The following is a 7,062-nucleotide window of genomic DNA, read 5'->3' as shown; positions in this document are numbered from 1 at the left end:
GAATAATCTTAACGAAAAAAGAAGCATAAAATTAAAAGCCGAGAACACATACTCGCAGTTGTAGACTAGAAGTATGTGGGTTTTCTTCTTCATCGTGAATTCATCGAAAACAACAATCAATCTCTGTTTTAGGTCTTCCACGTCACATCCATAGAGGCCTAGACATGTCCTCTCATTGACTCGCAAGAGGTCCAAGAAGTCTATGTATTCCCATTTGCTTTTTAAATGCAAAATTTTGCTATACACCTACATAAAATCATAGGAAGTGCTCAAAAGTTAACAATTTGTGTCTTGAGAGAGTAGTTAATTGTAATATCGTGCGTGTAGGGTACTTACATAGTCCACAGTGTCAACATTTGAACATCGAGGGAGCGTTTCTGGTATAGCTGGAACAAGCACTCCCACTCGACATCGAACTTCTCTTCTTCAGGATAATGGAAAACATGTGACGAACGGATAATAACCGCAAAACCAAAGTCGTCCATCTCTGTTGCTTGAGCCATGTAATATTCATGTAACTGGCGCATATATATTGTCAGATTTTTATACTCATGACCGGGAACCAAAAGATTGCCCCTTTCATACTTCATTTCCGGTGTTCCCATCCCTTGTACATCATAATAGATGTTTGCGGCCTCTTCCATGGTTAATCCTGGGTTGTCTTCGACGTACTTCTGTATGTTCCTTAAATCTTTATTGTGTATTTCTTCGTCTCTTGTTGTAGCGTATTTATTCTGTGTTTGCCTTTCGAATTTGGACTTCAACAAAAACGAAGGCAGTGAGGCATAGAGATTGAAGAAACTAACATAATCTTCCTTCGAGGTGTGTGCCATAAATTTTTCTTTCATCAAGGTGGTAACGCTGCCGCTGAACGGCCTTTTTCTTTTCTGTTGGTCCACTTTGGGAGCATTAGCGACCGAATCCAAGGACCTTTTCTATGACTACGAGGATGTCCTTGATCTTGGTTTGGGCTGAGGTGGAGGAGGAGGAGGAGGATGATGACGACGAGAATTCTGTTTTCCCAGCGCTGATGAAGATGGAGGAGGAGGAGGAGGAGGATGAGTCTCTTTTCTTGGGGCTAATGAAGATGGAGTCGAACGAGGAGGAATAGAAGAAGACCTCTGTCTTCTCAGGGGTGATGGCTCTGAATGAGGAGGGGAGTGATCTCTGTTGGGAGATGGTGAGTGATCATCGTGGGTGGGCGAAGACTTGCAGTCGTCCTCATCATCAGAGGACAATTGATGGTCAAGCTTAATGAAGCGCTTGCGCCAGGCCACTTGAGAGCCCTTGTTTTGACCAAGTTTCGGCCTGTCTTCCGCTATAGGGTACTCAATGGGTATCTTGTCATACTTCTTATCAAGTATTCTCTCAATGGTGATGCGAGCGTACCCCTGTGGAATTGGGCGGCCATTAATTGTCCCGTCTCCCGCAGGCCTGGCCTGGCCGAGCGCCACCTTGTCCTTTGTCCATTCCTGATGGATGTACAACTTGACATTGACAGGTTCAGTGATGCCGTCCACCGGATGAGACACATTCGCCTCTTCTTCATCGAGCGAGGTCGATCCGAGCTGCTGCGACCCCTAAACTATGGGCTAAAGGCAGTAGGAGTAGGGTTTTGTGGTACTCCTAACCCCTTGGACAGCAAAATTAGCTCGACTCGTGCTTCAACAGTCGCCTCAATCCGTGCTTCCATTCTGTCTTCCATCTCTTTTAGTCGCCTCAAATACTCTGCCTCATGTTCCGCTCTACCCCTCAAGTGGCTTCGATAAGTGTTAGATTCTTGTGGGAATGCTAGTTTCTAAGGAACAACACCGGTTCCTCTAGTGCAACTAGGGTGCTCCTTGGTTCCGAGTGCTTGGGTGAGCACATCTTTCTCCCTCTTAGAAGTGTGAGTCCCTTGCCTCACCTCCTCAGTTACCTAGGAGATCCTCTGGATGAGTTCACTCATGGGTTGATTTGTGGAGCTAAAGCTCTCGTCCTCGGCATGCCGTACATTTCTCCCCATACAGTATAATACCGATCTGGCCTCCCAATCGGCGGTCTCAACCTGAATGCCTTCCTCAGCAAGGCGATCCATCTTTTGAAGTTCTGCTTCAAATTCTAGCATCTTTTTGGCATAGCCACGAGAGTCGAGATGATGAGGATTCGTCGCTTTCTGCGAGTTCTCCTTATTCTTCCTGCTCAGTGCTAAGTACTCCTCGGATAACTTATATTCCTTGAAATCCTACCAGAAGTCCTTCTGCTTGCTAAACTGTCCACCATCAAAATCTGGCTCCTTATTTTAGAGGACAAAATTCTTGTACAATGTCCCCTTGAAATTCTTGAAGCATGTCACCATGATTTCATTTGCTTTTTTCTTGACTAACTCCCTGTCATACTCGGTTGGGAAAGTGAAATACTCTGGGATCTTGACATCACATATGTAATCCTTCTCACTTTCGAGAACCCTCCATGGGTCATCATCTTTCCCAATCCACTTCATGTACCTAATCAGGATGAAGTCCCTAACAAGTAACCCAAGGATAGTCTTGTATTTGGTCAAAGCTATAGGCGGTGAGAGTGGATCCCCGAATTCATCGAACTCAGTAATGTGCCAGTGTGCATTCCTACCAACAGGAATCTTTGACATGCCTCGCTTGGATCTGGCCTTCCTACTACCCAAACCCTCTGACTCCTCGGCCGGCGGAGGCTCCTGCTAGAGACACCAAGTAAGTTATGACCCTCTCAATTAATTAGCATGTGTGGCTATATAGTCACATGATACCAAAGTTACCTGACCATCTTGGTCATTTTGACCCAGATCGAGCAGGCCGGACGAGGTCCATGGCTGCTCGTTCTCACCGTCCTGATTGACACCATCACCGTTTGTCGGATCATGCGACTCTCCCATCCCAGCGATATCAGTCGCTTCTTGTTGCCGATCTATTCTTCAGCGATGGGGTAACAAGCGACGATGAGTCATGTCTGTGACACGATCGTGGTTAGTTTTGGCTGCGGACAACTACTAATAGCATATGTTCATATATATATATATAAGTCTAATAATAAGTCCACATACAACAAAGTCAAATAATAGCATATGTTCACCTAGAACAAATTCATTGTTTGATTGACCACATACAACAAAGTCCACCTACTGTTATACGAAACTAAGCCTACATCAACTTCCAAATAAAAAAAGCAATATCCATAGCCATAAATAAAAGCATGACATCTTTCCAAGACCAAGGAGTAATTCTCCTAATCTTCGCATCTCCGACGGGTGGCTTCTCTTCAATCTCTAGTGCCAGCAGATGGCCATGGTTTGCATTCATTGGACCATAGTAGGCCGGTTGCCCATGGTTTGCAAGGTAGACCGGATGACTATAGTAGGCCCTCAAAGCTTCAGCTTCTGTGTTGTATTTTTGTGCAAATTACCAGGGTAACGATTGACTTGAGCATAGCAATCTTTCTAGGTTCGATAAATCCTAGGCACGTGACCAACATGCACTGCATACCATGCCATGGTTGCCTATATATTTAAGTAAATTAAGTTGTCATTCAAACATGATGTATTCTTATAAATTTTAATATATTTATGAATAACACACAACTATTGCATAGATAGGAGTGTTTGGAAAATAGCTATTCACGTGCCTCAGTAATAGTTACTACAACTTATGATTATATCATCATTACACATGACCATAGCCTCAGTCCAATTAATATATTAAGTCATCATAACCTTAGTCTAAGTGCATTGAACCCTTTACATTGCATACAAGATAAAGAAAAGTTGTTAGATGTAGGAAAGATATAAAGAATATTTTTTATTCGTTAAAAACCAAATGATGATTTAGAGAGCCAATTTAAGACTTTTGGATATACTCCTAGAGATGTCTCAGAGTCTTCAGTCTCACTATAAATCCCCTAACCATCGACGCGAGGTTCTTTCACAAGTATCAGTGCAGGTAAGCATCTTTCTAAATTCCAATCTTCTTTGATAATGATTGTTTCTTCCTACCTGATACTGATCGAACAACCCTCGTTTGCTTGTAGTTAGTCTCAGTCCAATTAACTTTTCTTTATCTTGGCTTTTGCACAAGCTTGAAACTTGAAGTGACTCATAATCAGCTCTAGGAATGAGATTTGTGAAAGGAGTAAGAAGACCCAAATCTTTTAGAAATTGGTTGTAGTTGTACTTGTACCTATCTGGTCCATGCTAAGATGTGCATATATTAGTTTTATAGGTCTAAAATATATATACTCCATCCTCATATCCAAAAACATTGAGCATCGGTGGCACTATAGACTAGACATTCATGATCAAACTGTATGCTAGCATTGTAATAAAGTAGCAGTAACATAAATTATGGCAAGTAAATTATCATATCAAACAATAAGTTGTAGTACTTGGTAAATGAAAAGCCTCTACTGATTCAAGTAAGCAGTTGTGGGACATTTCATCAGACACGTAGCGGGCAGTAAGCCACGCACTCACCGCGAAGGTGGGAAAGCAGTTGTCCACGCGCTCCTAAAGGCCTTGGTGGTGCTTCGGACGGCGTGGTGCTCCAGACGGCGCGGTGCTCTGGCTTAGGGCGGTGGACGGCGTGGGGCGGTGCTCCGACATGGGGCGGTGCTCGGGCAGTGCTCCGGCGTGGGGCAGTGCTCCAGCGTGGGGCGGTGGATGGTGTGGGGCGGTGCTCCGGCGTGGGGTGGTGCTCCGACAGCGCGGGGAGAGGGTTGGCGTGGGGTTGAAATGAATTTGGATAATTTCAACCCATGCCATTTTTATACCAGTAGCTCATCACTGCCGGTTTTGCTTGTAAACCGACAGTGATGGGGTATATCACTGCCGGGTCATTCCCCAAACCGACAGTGATGTGGTGTAGCAGTTAGGTGTTAAGTTAGGTGTTAAGTAGGATAATTTTTCGTTTTCTTTCGAACTCCTCCTACTGGCGCAACGGTTAAGACCCCTCAACTTAGCACCCGAGACCCGTGTTTGAGTCCCAGGTGGCCCAAAATTTTTTGTTCTATTTTATAAATTATTAATTTATTACGAAAAATAGCTCATCACTGTCGGTTCTGCTTGTAAACCGACAGTGATGGGGTACATCTCTGCCGGGTCATTCCCTAAGCTGGCAGTGATGTGGTGTAGCAGTTAGGTGTTAAGTAGGATAAGTTTTTGTTTTCTTTCGAACTCCTCCTACTAGCGCAACGGTTAAGACCCCTCAACTTAGCCCCCGAGACCTGTGTTCGAGTCCCAGGCGGTCCAAATTTTTTTGTTCTATTTTATAATTTTTTAAGTGGCCTAAAGGTCAAAAGAAAAAATAAATAACCCTTGGCACACATCCTATACTAGAGTAGCGGTTAAGTCTCTGAAATCTACAACTCGAGACCCGCGCTCCAACCTGAGGGCTGGCATAATTTTTTTAATTTTTTATATATCACTGCCGGATTTCAAAATAAACCGACTATGATAAATAGTATCACTATCGGTTTATTCTCATCAATGCTGATTTTTGAAACCGACAGTGATGTTTATATATATTAAAAAATTTCTTTTATATACTGAATAAATAGAAGCATATGTATTCCTATGTCGAAATGGCTTGAAAATTTTTTGGCAAGCTTGTACACCCAAATTAAGACCCCACACAGGATCTGAGGTTTTTCTGATCAGTTTTTTTATTTATTATATTTTTCTGTGTGCTGAATGAGATAAAAGAGGGTGAATTTTATCTTAGACCCAATAGATTTTTTTCATCCACCTTCACAAAATTCTTATCCCTAGGGCACATTAGAGCCTATATAAAAGTTTGGCACCATTTTGGATTTTTTCGTGGGTAGACTCAGTTCAACCTATAATTAATCGGTGTCGTCGCGCGGAAATTCAATTAAACCTTAGAAAGCAGCAAATCATCTCCAAAAAATCCCAAACTTGATGTTTCCTTCACACGTGGCAAGTGCAAGCCTAAGAAAAAGTTTGAGACAAATATAACACCGGAATACCTATGAACCACAGAAACATTGATAACCTATGTGTATAGTCATGGTTCGATAAAAAGACACATGTACCTCTGTGAAGCATGTATACTCCGCCTAGATCGAAATGGCTTGAAATTTTTTTGGTAAGCATGTACACCCAAATTAAGACCCCACACAGAATCTGAGGTTTTTCTGATCAGTTTTTTTATTTATTATATTTTTCTCTATGTCGAATGAGGGTGAATTTTATTTTGGACCCAATAGATTTTGTCATCCACCTCCACAAAATTCTTATCCCTAGGGCACATTAGAGCCTGTGTAAAAGTTTGGCACCATTCTGAATTTTTTTGTGGGTAGACTCAGTTCAACCTATAATTAATCGGTGTCGTCGCGTGGAAATTTAATTAAACCTCAGAAAGTAGCAAACCATCTCTGAAAAATCTCAAACTTGGTGTTTTCTTCACACGTGGCACATGGAAGCCTAAGAAAAAGTTTGAGATAAATACGACATCGGAATGTATATTTCTAGTTGCCCAACAAATATTACACGAATTACATGCATGACAATAATTAAACACACAAAGCCATACAAATTAAAATTAGAACCCAATTAAACTACGACCTTGAAACTAACCTAATAAACATTAATTACTATCGGAATCACTGCCGGGTTTGATCGGACCATGCACACTAACATGTCTCTGTAGCCATATAAGGTAATTGATGTCACAGATTATGTATACGCTTGTATCGATAAAGTCCAATGCCCAGTTAAGTGCTATTCGCAGCCAATCTATTGGGGATATAGTCTACGATATATATGTATGCAACAATAATATTAAACTTATTACACTTATTTGTTAGCATAAAAAACAAAAGATGTTGGAAAATATTTCATACAATAGCTGGAACAGGAAACCGTGGAATGGCCACATTAGGAGCGAATGGCTCATCGCCAGGGTGGAAACCTGGTTCTTGTGGTGGGGGAGGTCCGTTGTTCATACCACCTGATCGATAAAATGCCAAAAAAATATGAACATAAAATATATGCACAAAAAATTCTTCCAAGTAAAATATGGCAACATAATTAAATAT

Source organism: Miscanthus floridulus, chromosome 3, assembly GCF_019320115.1.
Source record: "Miscanthus floridulus cultivar M001 chromosome 3, ASM1932011v1, whole genome shotgun sequence".
Taxonomy (NCBI): Eukaryota; Viridiplantae; Streptophyta; class Magnoliopsida; order Poales; family Poaceae; genus Miscanthus; species Miscanthus floridulus.
The sequence above is the reverse complement of the archived record's forward strand: the minus strand, read 5'-3'. Positions refer to the sequence as shown.